The sequence below is a fragment of the Opisthocomus hoazin genome, chromosome 2 (genome assembly GCF_030867145.1).
Source record: "Opisthocomus hoazin isolate bOpiHoa1 chromosome 2, bOpiHoa1.hap1, whole genome shotgun sequence".
NCBI lineage: Eukaryota > Metazoa > Chordata > Aves > Opisthocomiformes > Opisthocomidae > Opisthocomus > Opisthocomus hoazin.
The window spans coordinates 106196482-106215630 of NC_134415.1; the positions used below are offsets into that span (position 1 = coordinate 106196482).

At 36.4% G+C, this 19149-nt stretch overlaps 1 protein-coding gene across 1 annotated transcript in view; it reads left to right on the forward strand.

Moving 5' to 3' along the window:
* The window catches only part of CSMD1 (CUB and Sushi multiple domains 1), a 1295699-nt gene that overhangs the window by 263546 nt on the left and 1013004 nt on the right, over nt 1–19149 (forward strand). The window lies entirely within an intron of this gene.

The following is a 19149-nucleotide window of genomic DNA, read 5'->3' on the forward strand; positions in this document are numbered from 1 at the left end:
AGAGATGGAAAAAAGTATGTTATAGGGCTGGTTGGTGAGTACGTTCAAGTTAAGTTTAATAGAAAACGCACAAACCCTGTTCTTAAAACTTGTAATTTTTAACAGCTATATTTGAATGCTAAAGTTAACCGTCCCATAGGTATATTTTTAAAAAAAAAACTTCTAATTTTAGCAGATTTTGTTTAGAATATTGAATTACAGAACAGCAAAGCTCCATTTAAATTTATAATTAAAATAATGAAAAAACGGGGGCACAACCACCCCATTGATCCAGAACTATTCTTACTGATAAGCGTTCTTTGAAATGTACCTCTCGGTATTAAAGTTTTCATTACTCAAAATATAGCCTCCTAAATACTGCCTGCAAAAATGTCCTTACAGTATGTGTGCGTCCTTAAAGTATCCGTGTTTACCTTTTGACACATCTTTCAGCTGATCATACCTCTCCCAAAATAGTACAGGGAGAGTTGAATGTCTTTTCTTTTTCCCATGGATTTTTAAAGCAACTTTCAGCACTTTCCGTTGCTTCCATTGTGGTTTTTTGTTGAAAGGGAATTTTATCTCTCACTTTCCACAACGATGGAATGACATTAGGATTTTCTCAATCACCCTTTCCTCCCCCCTGGAACTGAGCTAGGTTATTTACTCTTTGGGCAAGGAAAATTTAACTCTTACACTGAAAGACTGTCATTTACAATAGAAATTATCTCTCCACCATGCCTATTGTATGTGTCAGGTAGCTCAGGACTGGTTTTGTCCTGTCACTGCAGAATATGTGGCTGAGCTATTTTGATGCAAATTGTCTGAGCATGGGAAATGTGATTACCAAGTCCCTATTTGTAGTAGAGCAGATGTATTATCAATGACAGGTAGGAATTATTTTATGTAAAATTGTTCATAGCAACGTATTTATCTTTGATGCATCTTTCAACTGAAATAGCCAGCAACAGGTAGGTTAGGGAATTCACAGAGGTACAGAAATCCTGATTTAATCTCCTGAGTTTCCTGGTTGAAGTGAAGGACTTGATGGTAATGTCTGTCTGAGTCTTACTACCTCCGTTTGGAGCTGTTTGCTTTATCTGAGTAATTAATCATTTATGGCATCAGAAAGAAGCAGTGATTTGGTGCCGTATTCCGCTGACAAAGGGTTCTCTGGGAGTATGAGTGAGACTGATTGCCCCTATGCCTTTTTCAGGTAAAGGGGAGGCCTGAACCAGAGTGGGTGCCCTGGCCACCAAGTTATAGACTGCTTTAGGGTTGGATTTGTCTTTGTTTCTTAAGAAAGACTGTGCAAGACCTGATGCATAATGGTAAAATGGATATAATTACAGCTTTTATTTTTTTTTTTTTTGTGAGATGGAGAAACTCTTTTGCGTTGTGTAATTACCCACAAAACCTCCTAACTTTAGAAATCCTTCATGCCCAAGATGTATTGCATTTTTCTAAGTGAATGAGTGCAAATGATCTCTGAGTTATAACCTTCCTGTTTCTTGCTGAAGGATCAAGTCTAATGCTGCCAAAGGCATTGTGAACACTTCTTACTAGTCACCAAATGAGCTTAGGAAGTTCTTGTGTCCCAAGAATCTTGCCAAACATTTGGAGTAGTCGGCCTTTCATGAGTTTACCCTTCTGTTCTGCATATTGATCTGCTTTTCGCACATAAACAGACAATTAATTTAGTCTACCCTTAGTGCAGTTCTTAGGGCAAGAATCTTGTCTTCTGACATCTTTGTTAAATGTTATGTCCACCTCCGGTATGTTGCAATGTGTTTCATGAAGAAGAAATAGAGGATGGCTGGTTTAATGTGAGACCACTGTTCTTACGTTTGATGGGTTCCTGTATGATAAAGGAGTGTTTTTAATAGGTGGATATAGAAGTCTTGTGTCTGATGGCCTATTAACACACACCTTCTTAAGGAGCAAAATCTGAGGGAGATACTGATTATTTCACATCTACACTATCCTTTACTTAAAAATTGTAACAGTTTTATAATTTTAGATGTTACAGTTTTGAGAGCTTCCCTCAGAACTTTTCTCAGAAAGGAAAGCAAGACTAGATCCTTGCTTTATCTATGGTGATGAAGTAATGAGGTAGGGATTCCCAAGAAAACCACGCGAGGATTTCCCTGGACCATAAGTTCGCAGATTTAAAGTAAAAAGGAGACACATCCTCTTGTCTCATAATTTATGAATTAACCATCATAAAACTGATTAAACTCACCAATTAAAAATACAAGTTTTTTCTTTACATTAAGCTGCATATGCCAGAAAATTAAATCAGAAATTATTTTGTGACAATGAATGCAGTCATTTGTATACTTTTTTTGAAAATCTGCCTTAGTTTTTTCACTAAATGGAAGATGGTCATGCATTATCTAAAAACAAAAATTAGAAAAATTATTTACCTTATGGTGGAGGGGGAATACTGTGGAAATCATTGATTAGTAGCATAACTTCATGTAGTAAGAGAAGAAGAGTTATAGGGGTGTTATGGAAAGCAATCATAGTTAAAATTTATAAAACAAAATTGTTTTAAAAGGTAAATATTCTTTCTTTTCATTATGACAGAAACATTAACTAGAGAAAACAGGGATATTAAATGAAAATATGTTTTAAATAAAGTCCAAGGCATTATTACTTTGAGGAATTCATTCCATAAGGTTTTGGTTAGAGGGGAGTACAATTCATGTGTGATATTAGATGTGAGATAAACGGTCAACCAAGTTAGAAAATATCAGTGGAAATGGTAAAGCAACCATCATTTCAAGTTAGCCAAAGCACTGTGTTGGGAAAGAAGCATTTTAGTCCATATGTGTCACATGTGGGTTTACATGTCATGTCTTTCAAAGGCTGATACCAGCCAACAAATAACATAGTAATTTAATTAGATTGCTACCTTTGTTTGAAAATGAATTTCCGTGAAATTATGAAACCAAACAGTGGTGCTATTTTGCATATAAATATATATTGCACCAATCATTTTTATTCTGCACATCATTTATTTATTAATTATAATAGGAAAGAGTTTTAAAATGTATACCTTTTTCTTAGTTTTGCTTTTTCTGGAAAGAGGTAAAGTATTAAAAAGAGTTTTAAAAAAGATTGCAAAGTAACCTTAAAATTTCAAACTTAGTCACTGAATAAAGCCAGCCTCTCTCTCTACAGTGAAGGAAGAATATATTGTTTGGAGATTAAAAAATACAGTGTGGAGTCCTTCAATAAGTGTTCCACAGCACATAGAATATGAGGCTCTGCCTGGCTCTGAGAATAAAACCTCTTTTCCCCAGCCATAGCTTCATCTTTTTTTCCTGCAGAAATCATGGAAAATGGATGAAACTCAGGAAATGCTCCCTTTCCTTGTAAAGATAAAACACCAAGCCATCAAAATTTCTGTTGTGTGCTACAAGCCTGAAAGAGCAAATTGAGTGCAATAAATAAACACAAGGATCATGAATAAGATTTTTTTGTTTCTTTGTTTGTTTCTTTTTAATGTTTTAGGGCCTTTAGCCAAATATTCCAGTGTCAAGCTGTGTGAAAAAGATGTTAGTTTCTTTGCTTGCTGTGAGATGTTCTAAGTTTGGAAGAGGTTGCCACTAAGAAAAAAAAATTATGAAAGAATACATTAGCATGAATAACTCCACATTCTCTAGTGAGGAAAGAAAAGCAAGTTATTTACATATAAAATAAAAAAATTACACTCCAGCAGTGATTGAGTATCTAATATAGATTGAAAAGGGGCCAGTTTTAGGCTTCTGCACAGGAAGTTTGCACGTGAATTCCTTGCTTATAATGAAGGCAGTTGATCGTGGCATTCAGTGCGCAGTGACATAGCAGTACATACATTGACATCTATGAATAGAAACAAAATCATGCAATTGTCTAGCAAATTAAATTTTAAACTTGGTATCAGTTAAACATCTTATTAAGAAAGACTAAGGTAGTGGATATTCAGTGCTCTTTTGGAAGAGGTGCAAATAAGACCTTGTAGGAAGTGTAGAAACTATGGCTTCAAGGAACTGTTCCCAGCTCCAGTTTTGGATTGCGCTAGGGGCTGCACAGTAGCGACCAAAGCTGCAGAGGCCCAGAGAGCAGTGTGACTGATACAACCACTGTCTGCCCAATGTCCAGAAGCTCCACAGTTGGTCTGTGTCTGGCTTTTTTTAATCCAAAGTTTCCTGAAGCTTTTGTCTCCTATCTACCTGAAGAAACTACTTTTGTCTCAACTTGGGACTTAGATGACCCCTTCTATGTTTTACTTATCTTTTTTTCCTGGTCTTATTTCAGGTTTCCCACACGTGATCTTCCCACATATGCTACAATAAAGCTTGTCTTATACACTTATACTGATTTTTCATTTTTTTGTTAAGAGAGAGCATCTTTTGAACATGAGTATTGTGAGTCAGCAATTGAGAAGATGTGGACCTGGAGAAAGACTGAAAGATAATGCATTTGAGTAGACACAAGCTAGGTCTGGCGAACTCTGAAAATTATAGATGACAACGCTCTTTTTTTCATTCCAAGAAGCCCAGGATTCAACAACTGAAAAGCAGACAAACTTAGTAGACACACAGGATTTGTCTTGCAAAGAGTTAGAGGACAAAGAAAGTATTTTATTCACAAACTAGGCATTCAGAATGTATCTTTCTTCAAATGCTTACTCCAATTGTGACACCTGGGTGGAAATGGAAAAGCACAAAACACATATGAAAGGGACAGTTAATTGACTAACATGAATACTAATATATGTTGATGTGGATGTTAGGGAAGGTCTAGTGTAAAGTACACAAAGTGTTTAAAGAACACTATTTATATGTTAAACAAAATTATAATAGAAGGATTCCATGATAAAAATGGAAAGCCACAGCCAGGAATTCTGAATCCCCCATAAAATTCTGCTTCTGAAATCCTCATTTTCAAATGCTGCCCTTCTCCCACTCCTAAGATGAGAAAGAGCAGGGGACAGAAGAACAGTATGCTGTAGTTGTCATAGGACTATGTAATACCACAGATGACCAAAAATATACAATGCTAAAGAAACTAGAAAGAGGAGATGCAGTTCCTATGGATTTAGACAAATAAATAATTTGTGCAATTATTGAATTAAGTATGTTAAATTTTAAAATAAAGCACTAATTTCTAACATTATAATAAGGAGCACAGTGATTTGTTTTGTGAAAGCAAGTTTTCAAAGCTATTCAGCATATTTGGCAGCTTTTTACTAGCAGTTCAGGCTTGCTTTCACAGTATAGTCTTGTCCTCATTTATTTTTTTGTTGCTGCAACCATTAATCATAGGTTTTCTCATTCTTTTCGTAAAGGCTTTGCCAGAAGGAAAGCTTGTCAACTTTAACATTTCAAGATATAGAGCACAGAAAGGAAAAGTTATTTTGATACTATACGTTCTTTAGTTATTAGTACTGTTCCATTATTTTCGTCTGTGTTTCAAATCCTCTGTCTTGTCGCTGATGGAGAGAGGATTTTTTCTGCACCCTAAGTAAGTCTTTGCAAGCTTATAAGCAGAAGATAGAGCTGATAGTATCTTCTTCTCAGAGGAATGTGTTAACACGTTCTTGCCTATAAGCTTTAACCTCCTATGCTCAGAGGTGTTGCATATGTGTAGGAAGAGTGCCTAAAAACAGCAATGAAAAAGCTTAGCTACAGCTTTAGCTAAAACTATCAATCTTTTTTCATGGCAACAATATTTTAGGAATAAATGTATGACTTTAAAATTGCTTATTTTACTTACTTTACATATTTAATATAACTAGAGGCATTTGACATCACATTGTGGAAGGGAATTTTGATGTATGCTGGTACAATATTGATATGAGCAGAGTTTGAGTTATTGAATTTACAATATGAGGTTTAATTGTAATAAGAAATTTACATAATGGCCTTATGCTTGATTTTTCAAGTGGACAGCTATAAAGATGAGTCCAATAAAACATCTTTGCCTGTTTTAATAGTCCTTACTGGCTGTATTTACATGCTGTATTGATTAGTATCAAGGTTTAATAAAGTTTATTCATTGCAGAATTGAATTAAAAAGACTTCACTTGTTATTGTATTACCTCTTTCAAATTTTATATTTGAAATCACCTAATAGGTCAAGCATTTCAGTAGTTCATAAAACTGTATTTAATTTGAGAAAAAAAATGTGCAGAGAATAACTCCAGTACATGATGCAGGGCATGCTACATTACTTAATGAATGCACCTAAAAGGGCACATGCATCAGAAATCTAAATCTAAGTTTCTTGAAATATACTTGGTGGGTTAATTTTAACCCAATTTAACTCATTGTTTTCTGCAAAGAATGGAAATTTCACGTTCATTCTATCATAATTCAATGTGATTGTGTTGAAGTAAAAAGCTGTCAGATACCCAGCTCTTAGAAGCAGGAGACTTCCTAAGAGATTTTTCTGCTTTTTAAAATATCACTTAATCTCTGTCTTACTGTTTGTGAAAAAATAGTGTTTTCATTAGTAAGTATTCTCTTGCTAAATGCTTTAATGTTTATAAGATCGTCAGGGGTCTCTGAGTGGAAGCTGTAGAACTATAAAATTTTATTAGTACAGGCAAGTAAATTAATTTTACTGTTCCTGTATCACGATTTCCATATCTATAAGTTGAAGTTGTTTTGCTTTGGTGGAAGTGGTCTGCGATTCCGTTTCCAGGGTGTTCACGTTCCTTTGTTGTTTTCAGAAAACTCTTTTAAAATGCTAGGTCTGCAAATCTGCATTTTCTGAGCATTTTTAAACTTTGTTTAGGCTTAAAGGTTTTTAGAGCCCCAGGACTATAATCCGAGGGAAGCAAGCTGCCAGCACACGTGGAGCTCCCCCAGCTCAGGAGTGAGGCAGTCTAGTATGTGCTAAATCAGGTCTTTTGTTTGTAATTGTAAAGACAGATCTAATGAAGGCAGCTGCACTAACACTAAAGTGACGTTTATAGGCAATAAAAGACACACTTTTGACGTAACACTTCGTGGATCTTTGAACGGAGGAAATAAAGTGGATATAGAGCAGTAACTATATTATCTCACTGTAAATGAATGCATACAGCAGAGGCGGTGGGACAGGCTGCAATGTGTCCTTGTGTATAGGATGATGAAGAGACAAGCATGTCACTGGAAAATATCTTCCTGTTGCCTCAGTGAGACATGGAAATGTTGCTCTGTCCTACTACCTCCTAGTGTTAGCAGTGCCCTGATACTACCGGAAGAAAGACTTCACAGCTGAGCCAAAAATTTTCAGATTTTCTGAGGCCATTAGTATAATAGGTGCATATTTGGATCTCACGTTTCTCTTTTCCTCCACCACAACTACTACAACCATTTGTACTTCTTATGTCTCACCTAAGACAGCTGATTAGAAACAGAGACGCAGTGAAACTGAATGAGCCCTCAGACATGCTGGATGTACTCCCACTGTTTTGGGATTGCCTGTACATTTTCTGTAATCCCAGGAGGGCAAAGTGCTCATGTTTTAGTTAATTACACCCAGTTTATGCTGGAGTGAATTTCAGTGGCAAGTTCAGAGTGGAACTGCAAAGTCAGCTGATACAGCTGAAGACAACGTGGATCTGTTTGAAACAGTTTTGAGGAAAACTTGGTAAAAAGCTGTCAGAGCAGCTTGTGCAAGCATTGAACCAGGAAGGAAACTACTGCACACCAAGCATATGGCACAATGCTGCCAAGGTTTTCTGATTTACGCAATAAGCTCATCGGATTCAGGGATTATGTTTTTGGACTGCATAATTGTAAAGACTGAAATAAATTCCAGATATAAGGTAGTTTAATCACTCAAATTTCTGCTATCCATGGTGGTTAAAACTAGCATTCTAGTTTAACAGTTTTTTTTGATAGATGCTTAGAGAACGCAGAATACTCCGCCCACCTCAAATAAAATAAGAAATCAACAGTCCAAAGCCAAAAACCTTCTCAGAGAAATAAATATTATTTGGTATTTTCTGCATGAACTTTGTGTCAGCAGGCAGAAAGGGGAGCCTTATATTTCTTGCAGATTAAGGGTAGATCCTAGCATTCTTTCATTGTGGGTAGGGGAAAGGCAGTCTGAGGGATAAGGCAGTAATAAAGAGAAAATACAGGATTAAGTTGACAGCAAAGTGTTGGTCAACTCCTAGCAACACCTGTTAGCCTTGCTTGATTTACCTGATTGCTGCTAATCACCTGTTATGAAACTGTTTCAAATTCTCCATCAAAATGGGGAAGAAAATACTGGTTCCATGAAAGTTTTATTAGTTGAGACTTATTTACTAATTACAAAACCAAATTCACTAGTCTCCTCTAAACTATGGACTGAAGGAAGTAATTTACCTCAATTGTAATAGCACAAGAAATAACCGAAATGGACAGATGGACTCCTGGGAGTTGTTGTGTCTTTGGTTCTCTTGGAGGAATTCAGTAAGCAGTACTCAGATTTTGAGATGCAAGTTCCTTTCCTCTAACACTACAGCAGTGACAAAGAAGTGAGCTATTGATTCATGATGGGTTTTTTTCCCTAAAAGTTAGCATCCAATTCTTTTCAACTCATCGTACTTAAATTATTTTCTTGTAAGTACATAACTTACCTTTTTTAGTAGACAAAAATCAATAAAAGTTTAAGATTTTAGCCTCTTACCTGAATTGGATAAACACCAAACAGAGTCACAGAACTAATACAAAGGGTTTGTGAATTGAATAACCACACTAAAAGCTTTATCTTTAATTGGAATGACAAGCATTTCCACAATGATTTTACTGGCTGATTATTTCCTTGATGAGGCAGGAAACAAGACAGCTTACATCCTAATTTTTTAGTGAAATCCATGTGTAAGGTAAATAATGAAGTAAATTAAATTTAAAGTGTCCAATTTTAGCACATGAAATTACACACAGGAAAACAAAGTGTATTTTTTGAATAAAGCAAATCCCCCTTTCCCATCTTCATCCATTTTACCATAATCTTCATCATTCTTTCATTCCTTTGCTTGTTGCTCTTTCTGCAGTAATTGAGTTCTTTTATTCTTGTATGTAAATTGCCTTTTAAATAACATGAGTCTAAACTACGCCCCAAGTATATAGTAAGTATTTATTTATCTCTTTTACACTTGGCTTCCTCTTATGTGGGGCAAATTTCAAATTTTACTGATAGAAACAATAAATCTGCCTTGACCAGCTCAAAGTAGAACACAAAAGAGGTAGAGATTAATTGTATTAGGGCTCATTTCCTCAGAGAAATTAAGGTATGGTAAATCACATTGTGAATTTAGAGCATTCACTAGTCTGTACTAACTAGATGGGTAAGAACGCTTGGTTTGCTCACAGGAGATGGAAGGTATCATTTCATTCTGCCCACCTTCAACGCTGGCAGCATCAGATACCCACGTGAGGAGTAGAGTCCAATCTGCTCTACATGACTTGTCAGCAAGGGCAATTAGGTTGTGCTCAGCGTGGCACCGTGTGCTGCTACAAAGCTTCCCGCTGGTTCAGAGTGTGGGGGCAGACTACAGCCCTTATCTGTCTGCAAAATACCTTCACAGACATAGCCACAGAGTGCCTTTAGGCAAAGGAACTTATTCTACTTGAAAAAAAACAGTATCTAACATTTGGTTTATAGTAAGAATGAGAAATCAGTGAAGAATAGCTAGTGTGCTTCATTTTATCGTGCGTTAGCATTTGTCAGCAGGTAGATAAGTCTTTAGCATATAGTTTCATAGTACGGTTCAGCTGATATAACTCTATGCTTAGACTGGAAAAAGTGGTCCTGGTCCTCATCTGCTCTCATTTGCCACATGAACGCTTTGCCACACTGCCTTGCACCAGCACAGTGGTGCATCTGACAAGCCTGTGTAATTCCCTACACTGGCAAAACCCCTTAGGGATACTTTTGTCTTTGTTTAAATACTTAAACCAATTTATAATGGATTGAGCAGAATGCCAGTTACCATGTAAGGTAGGAAGGAGCACATATCACATGGTAGGCTGAAATTAGAGTTATGAGACCATCCCTATCAGGAACATTCTAGCTGGCTCAGTCGTACTGTAATCCATATCCTTCATCTTCAGCGATATCAGCTTTCATGTTTAGCATTCTCATAAACTCAGAGAAAGTGGCATTAGGATAAGGAATAGAAGTATCAGAAATTATGTGACAAACAGATTCTCATTGGAAAATACTGAAAGATACATTTATTGGACTGTTAAATGAACTTTGTAGAAAAATAACAGAGGTTTCCTACACATCTACTATGGTTCCAAGACAGCCTTTGAAGATACTCTTTTAGGACAACCTGAGGCAAAAGTCATACTTCAACTTTCAAACAGCTCTTACCTGATGAAATTAGTGAGTAAAAAACTGGAGAAATTGATATTGGAAATCTAATTCCCAACAACAACCTTATTAAGGGGGGGAGAGGGAGTTGTTGCTTGTTTGTTTTTTTTTCTTGTGAGATGGGGAGTTTTTAGAAAATAGGTAGAATTTCTGTTGTTTTGAAGATAATCAAAGCTTCAAAATGAGTACTGGTAAGAAGCAGTAACCAGAAGCAAAAGGAACAAACTCTCATACCAGGAAATCCCTTCGATACAAGCTTCCCTCCCTACATACTGTAATAAAAAAAAAATAAGAATTAAGGAAAAGATTGAATTCTCTCCTTACTTGATAGGCTTGTTTGGGTTAGAAAAAACGTCTGCATTGTTGTTAAAAATGAAAATGAAAATTCTTTTGCATTTTAATTTCTGAAGAAATTTTTATCTAATTGAATAATTTAAATTTCCTTACAGACCAGAAGTACATTCATTTCTTTTGCAGGTTTATTTCAGTTGGTCTTACACAAACAATTCCATTGGTCTTGCTCAAAAATATAAGTGATAATTGGTTTCCACTGCTGAGAGGTGCAGATCACATAGTTAACAAAAATGTCTTAATTTGCCATTTTAATGATCTTTCCTTTTTATATTTAATTTCTTTACTGTGAAGGTTTGTATCAACTTACTTCATAGATTTCTGAAAAGTTAATGTTATTTGTAAACAGCACAGTCAAATAAAATATGACAAGTAGACTACCTCGAAACTGAAAGATCGTGCTATAGTGAGGGATGGGGAAACATTCAAGCTGTAAGTGGTAGTACGTTACTTTTAGGCCCCAGTTCCTAATAATTCTTCTTTGTTGTGGAGGGACTTGTCTGAGTTCTCTTAGAAGTCCCAGATCCATCACTGTGAAGTGCTTTGAACAGAAATGAATTGCTAACCATCTTTACATTCTCATTTTGTGATATATGACATGGAAACTTTTGTTCTCCACTCTCTTCATGTGTGGAAAAAGGAGTAAAAGAAGGACCTTCTCTCCTAAGCCTTTGGTTTTGCTTCAAATCTTTGAAGTGTAAACAAAGCTACTTTGAAGTAAATGCTAAAATCTACCTCTTTAGAACAGGTAGATCCCCAAAGCTTTGGTTTTCCTTATTAGTAATGTGCAAGAGATTATCAGGTCTCACTGACGTATGGTTTGCAGTGTTTCACACACCTAGTGCCCTTTTTTATTTCATGACCACATTGAAGTTAAGCTAGACTGATATCTTTCATGTCTGATAGCAATTTCTTTACCTGACAGATATCATTCTTTTACAAGCCCACTCTTCCATTTAGTATATGAGTCTTTTATGACACCATTAACTTCCATAAAACATCATCATAGAAAGGAAGAATATCCGAGAAGACATGTGTGTGTCAGCATTCTTCTGTATTGTACTTCAAGTGGGTTTATGTGGTGGTTTTTCTCAGTCTGGTTTTCATTCACTTTTGTATTGAACTTTTGCAACTATTCTTAGTTTAAAAATATTAAATACAGTTGTTTTGGTCAGTCACAGTTAGCATTAGATTTATAGGACTGCCGTCTGACAGTCTTCTCTCTCACATCAGCTCTGGAGATCTAGGAGAAGTGTCATCAATGTAATAGTCTATTTGTGACTCACTGGACTTTGGAAGACAAATTTGAAGAAAATGACTTGTAGCTGAATATCTTTTATCTTCAAAGATACCTGAAAGCTTACTGCTTTCATTAGCTGTCAAGAATGACTGAAAGGAGAGGAAAAAATGGCAGAAAGGAGAGGAGCATGTAAAGATAAAAACTATGAACCAGGAAATTTGAGATTGATTTCTGATTCCTTCCCTAAAATCTTGTGTGACTTGAAAGGTATCACAAAACTTTTTTTTCCCAATATGAAAAAATTCTTTCTCACGGTAGTTTTGGGATTTAAAACATTAATTAACTTTTTGTAAAATATTGGAAAGAATTGAAGGACACAGATACATAGCATAGCTTTCATTTAGTCTTTTCAATATATCTGTACAATTTCGGTGTAGCACAGAAACAGAAAGGCTTTACGTGGGCAAGGATCACTTTTGAAAATCTGATGCATATTCACAGTTGAACTGTACGTAGTCTTTAACTCAAGTAAGTGAGAGATAGTGACAGCAACAAGAGTGGCATCCAGAGAAGTGCTGAAATATCACCAACCTTCCTCTAAATCAAAACTATTTTTTTTTCCTGCATTGCATTGTTTGTTCCTCTGCAGTTCTCCCAAGGGTATAATGAGAAGTTAATTACTTGTGGAAAGAGAGATGAAATTTATGGAACTTGAAAAACTATTCTTTAGAATATAGCCTTTCATATTTATTGGATCAAAAGATGATCCAAGAGGACAATAATGAGTTTCTGTATCCAGTTCCAATAATTTGTTTTGTGGGTTTTGTCTCAGTTTTAGTCCATTTACAGCTAAAGTAAAAAAAGCCTACATAAACCCATTTTTTTACAAGTACCTTTTTCCACAAAGAGAAAAAATGATACAAATCTCTAAAGAATTTGTGACACTAAAATTAGCTCTCAGCTCGTGAGTTAAGGTTTCCAGTGTGGGAAGCAATGTTAGATCACTGCCTATTTGTAATCTTGCTCTTTCCCAAAATAAAACCTATGTGATTTATGCATTTATCTTGAGGTTTAGTAGGAGCTGTGAGAGCTGATGTATGGGTTTGGACAGAGCTGTGTAGCAACTTCCTTTTCTGCCATGTGAGCCAGAGAAGATGCTTCATCTGTGTGTGCTGGAATGTAGCCAAAGCCTTCCATCCCCTGGTAAACCTACCGGGAAAGTCTAATACTCCTTTACTTTCCACAATCTGCCTACACTTTGTCCAGTGCGCTGGGAGGCACTGACTGCATGTGGGTGAAGGTTTCTTACAAAGATGACGTTAGTGCTAGAAGTGGTTTTCCATTTTGTCATACACAGTAATGACAATGAGCTTCTGGGTGACAGCAGTAAAGGGACCATTTTGCGATGTACGGATGGATCCGTTAGCAGAGGCATTGTCCATGCCTAGAGCTAGACCTGAAAAAGGGATGACTATGTCCAGCTGGAGGGTTTTGTTGCTTGGCTTTCTTTTTGTTTGCCCTTCATGCTGCCAATTTGCACTCAAGTGCAAGACTCTTTTAGAAGGTCATAGGAAAATCTTTACTTTCAAACCCCTTTTGAGCCAAAGCAAGATTGTTGTCTACAATGTCTTCCTACTTCAACTGTAGAACTTCAGAAAATTGGTAATATTCTCAATAAATAGTCATACACTTCATTATATTCTTAATGGAAATTGTATCCATTAATCACTGTCCAGAATTCCCAGTGATTATAATGGGGTTGCCCAATTTTTAAGAAGCCCATGTGGTGCTGCCTGCACCGAGATTTACTGATAGGAAGCTGTGTTACAGAGGATGTTATTCGTCCTGCTGCCTGTATCTGTGAACTGACTGCTTTGCAAATGGTTGCAGTCTGCAGTGCTGATCTAGAATCAATGAATAGAGATGAAGAAGTGTTTTTGTTTTGATGATGAGTGCAAAGAAGAGAGGAAATCCAGCATAGACAATACAGCATTGATTCAGAGATAGCGTTTGTTGCATTGCAGTTAATTTCTAATTGTTATGACTCATTTTGTATATTAGTCTGAGTTGATGAATGCACTTTAGAATCAGTTAATGAGTAATGAATATGGTATTTAGTTACACTGTTCACTATATAGCTGCAGAAATGTCACAGTTCTGTTACAGTAATCAGAGTTCATTCGTGACCTGGGTAATCTAATCTAGTGTCAAAATTCTTTGGGACAAACACTTTGTACCCAGAGCTGTAGTATCTGACTTTCTCTTATAACTCCACAGGATCAGTTTTCGAAAGAGGCAAAATAGCTAGCTGGCTAGGGTGACAGGTCTCCTGGGCATGACTGTTCATACTTAGCTTAAGCCTCCAAGATTGAGTGAGCTTCCCAGTTGCAGAATTCCAGGTCTGAGTTATTGCAAGTTGAAACAAGAGTTCGGTGGCTCTACACGTGCAGAGAGGGAACTATGCCTGTAACAATTAACCAGGTAACTACGTGTTTTTAGGGAGAGTGTGTTTCCTCTGAATTCCAACAGCACCTATTTTATATTTAGATGACTAAATACTTCTTAGGAATTGTATCTCAGAATAAAAAAAAGTGCTTTTTTGGGTAAGCTTGTGAAAGTAATGGAAGGAATGTGTCATTCATGTAAGTCTTGTGAATGTTAGTACCATGATACATTTCTCCACTTAGAATGGCTGCAAGTGATGGAAGAGATAAAGTAGCACCTTCAGTTATATGTGATATTTTGAAGTTATGAAAAAATTCAGATTTTTAAATTCAACTCTATTTCCAAAACATGATCTGACTTAGTCAAAAGAACAGTCCATGATCTTTTTCATTGCTAAGAGAGAATTCAGCTAGACAAAACATAGATTTCCAACCAAACCTTTTTTGGTTTGATCTGTGGCAACAAATGCTGCTTGTTTCTAACAGGTGGACAGCCTAAGTTAATTTGTAACTGCTTGTTTTTGAACTGTGCCAATAGAGAATTTTATTTAGGCATCTCAAATTGCCATAATTTTAATGATTGATTTTCTTGCTTCCATTTCTCAGTTATAGCTTGGTAAGAACACTCACGTTTCTTTGAACATGATTTTACTTCTGTGATAATGACAGCTGTCTCCAGTGGCAGAAGTAAAAAGATTCATGGAGGTCTTTACTTACTTTAGGGATAGGTTAGCAGGTTTTATTGGAAATGATAACTTTAATAAGCTTCATTAAAAAAAATATAATTATTTCCTTAAAGGCAGTGTGCAGCTGAGCAGCTGTCCATGGAAATTCTTTTACTTTCTAAAGAAGGCTATCCTATGTACAAGGGATTGGAAAACGAGTGATTTTATACATAATATTTTAATAAAGAATATACTTCAGGCATAGCTGTTCTGTTCTAGTTTGAACTAACAAAAAAATCTATAGTTCAAGTTCTCATTATTTTTTTTCTCCTTTCTCTTAGCAATTTAACAGTCCTAAAACATGAGTGCAAAGGTGTTTTAATCTGAATGTAACATCACATTACACCTTTAGGGTGACCGGGTAAAAGAGACAATCTGATTGTATGTGTTCTAAAGAAATACAGCTGTATAGATAAGGAGCTGTAATAATTATAAACAACCTACAACAAAAGTCCTTATGCCATCTCTAGCACAATAACAAGAACAGAAACTCAGTAGTGCACAGTATTTAATTAATTTGTTATGTACAAGTTAAAAATAAGGATATTAATACAATGATGATCATAAAAACCATATTAACATTCAGGCTCCTGCAGAGACTCCATTAACCTTGCCACAGAGCTGTAAAAGCATATGCCAAGTTCTCATCCTTCCTAGACAAGGGATAGGATTAGTTCTACTCTTGAACTAAGCACACCGCTGCTTGTGTGAAAGAAAACAAACCACAGCTACAGGGTTTCATTTGGTGGTACAGATTAGGTATGCTGTAGTAGATGGACATGTAGAATACCAGGGATATTGTAAGCAGCAATTTCAGTAAGTGAATTGTAGCTGCATATTACAATGGTTCTGAAGGGGAACAGATCAAAAAAGCACGTTGTGAAAGATTTAGAGTTACGTGTGTAAACAGAAAACATCGATTTAAGAGGGTAACTTCAATTTTATACAGGGTAAGACTGAAGTTGGATAATTAAATACTAATAAACCCAGTCTTAACCAAGGACCCAAGCTAGCGAGGAAGATAATGTAGCCATATGTGCTTTGGGAAATTTCAAACAATCTACCATTTTCAAAAACGACTTAATAATTTAAAATGATGAAATCTATGGAAGCCATTTGCTTATTTTTTCATAAAATAATCTTATAAATAAACCAAACAAAAATATTCTTTTTGCTACTCCTAGCGTAAACCAAGTGAAATATTACTACATTTTACCAACTTTTTCTTAGTAGCCATAGCTGTTTCTCTTATATTGCTTGTAATTTCAAGCTATTATTAGTTTAATTGAGAGTTAGATGGCAAATGCGAGTTTATCTTATGTAAGATGGTTTTATAAAAGGAATCTAGAATGTAGCATTTTATTCTGAACATTTTTTATAAAATGCAGTTTTGTGTAATTATAGATCTTCACACATTGAATAGCTTTTTAATTTCTGAAAAAAGCAACCACGTTATGTGCGCAGATTTTTTTCCTGAAATATTTTCAAAAAGGCATAGTTTGCTAAACCATGCATTTAAAAATAACTTCTAAATATGTTAACTTAGGAGTGAGAAGAAACACGGGTGTGCTGTGTTTGCTTGAAAGAAGTTCCCTACAAGCAGATTCTTCTCTGTTCGAAAAAATTTCAGAGAAGACTAAACGCCGCACTACTCACCCTACCATTATGTCTCTCTCGTTTCAGCTGCTAAAACATCAATCCAAAAAAGCTGGAAATGCAAAAATTGTTCTTTAACACATGCATACCACACTCACTGAAAGAGCCACACAATGTGACCTTTCTTCTAGTCTTCTGAACAGTTTTTGTCACCTGTTCTCAGTGAGACTTCTGCTTTTCAGAAGAAGCTTTAAATATTACAACTTGTCATGACAAATGACAAATAATTTACCTTCTTACTGACAGTTATAGGAAGCATGAGATTCTAATAGTCTTCCATCTCCTAGAGCAATCATCTGCCTCTAGTGAAGGCCACACCTTCTCTACTCTAAGGCACATATTCCCCACTTTATTTGAGGTTCTCAATGCTTACCCATCTTTTTAATCTTACAAAATGCTTAAGTGTTGTTGATTAGGATACACATTGCAATAAAAGCAGAAGTGGTTATGGGCATGAGTACCAAGCTAGAAAGCTTGCCTTGCTTGCAAGTGTTTTCCAACTCTCATCTTTCACATATAGAGTACTTAAATAAGTCCAGCACTAGAAATAATTAGCTTCCTAGGTTACGCTGTATATTCTTAGGTCTAAGCTTTTTGTTCAGAAATTTTTTCCACTTCATCTGCCAACACACAACAGTAAGCAGATAGAGCCAAACAGATGTTCTGGTTTGTGTTGGTTTCTCAGGCTCATCCAGTATTCTCACAGCTATTTTCTGCGTGCAGGTGCTGGAGCTTTTTACCTTCCTCTACATCATATTCCAGCCCTTATACAGCCCTGCCTGATCGGAGTGCTGACTCTGAAACACCAAGATTTGCACACCAGACATGCTTTTCACCATTTCTGAACTGGATAATAATACTTGCGTCTCACCATCCTTACATATGATCATGGCATCCAAAACAAGATGTAATAGCAAAAAAAGTATTTTCTTCCTCTCTCTCCATGCTAGCTGGATTAATCATGCTCCTATTCAAAACACATAAGCATTTGTGTTCAGGCCAACCTTGTGTTTGACCACAGCTATGTAAATAATCACAACACTCCCTCTCAATTTGATTTTAGATCATTTCATGGAGCTGAATAGACTGGACATTACACAGTCATAGTTTATTTATCAGCAGTACTGAAATATATCTGGCTGCTAGACCATGTCAGCAGCTGCAGTCCAATTTGTAACCCTGGTGGTGAATGTGGGTTTCACGACCAAAGACTAACCCAAAATCCTGCTAGTGGCTTTGCTTGTATTGTCATTTGTAGTCACAGATGGATTTACCTTCTTGCTCATCTGAGCAAGCCAACGTATTTATAATTCAATTTTCTGCGCAGTACCCTCTTCCATGCTATTCTTGGTGGTGAAAGCACTAGATACAGTTACGGTTCTTCAGGAATGCTTGCTGTGGGGCGTTTCTTTTTCAGAGGATTATTCTTCTGCAGATTTCTAACAATCACTATGTGAACGGAGAGAAATTTAGAAACCATTAGCTTGCTTTTGCCAACCAGCCTGTGGTTTATGCTGTAAATTGAGAGTCTGCTAAGTCTGTTCGGGTAATGAGGATGACCAGAGCATTCCACTCTCTTCTGTTTAACATCTTTTCCCATGCAGTCCATGCTTCTGGCTTGTATCATTTTCAACACGCAAGTTGAAGGAGTGTGAACACTTGCTGGAAGAGATCTATGCATGCCCCGTCACCAATTTTTGAACCGTGGGTCCCATCAGATTAAGACTAATTGACTATAATTTGGCCTGAGAACATTCAGATTGAGAACACTGAATTTACAATCAAAGAAATGTGCAGTCAGGGAAGAACTTTATTTTTTTCAGTTTTTTTTTATTTATATGCATGAATAAGGTGATGATATACATGCCAAATTTCAGCCAAAGTACATTAAACTAATCTATTATCTTGTTTTGCCTAAATAGTCTTTGACTTGACAGGATTCATTATTTTATTGCAAAAGATTTTGAATCATCAGGCGCTGGGAAGGGTAGTCTAGAAATTCAGGAAACAGGAAAAAAAGACACATTTCATGTTCTCATCAAGATGCTTACGCTTACCGATAATACTCTCGGCAGTTGTGGGAGTAAAGTGGTTTCATTTAAAACAGCAAATGCTGTGGCCATCTTGGTGCTTTCAGGGATACTAGGGCAGAGCCATAAAGCTCTGAAGACGTATCTGAATGTGAATTAGCATTATGGTTTATGTTGTGTGTATGAACCAAATGCCTGGGAAACCGGTGCACTGGAGATTTTGCAGAACAGGGCTTAACTTTGGAGACCTTTCAGAGGCTGAGAGGACACATGAGCGAGCCCTCGTGGGAGCTGGTGGAGAAGACTGGGAAGGTCTGGCTTGGTGGAAGGCACTGCAAAACCCCTATATGAGGTCCACTAAGGCAACTGAGTTG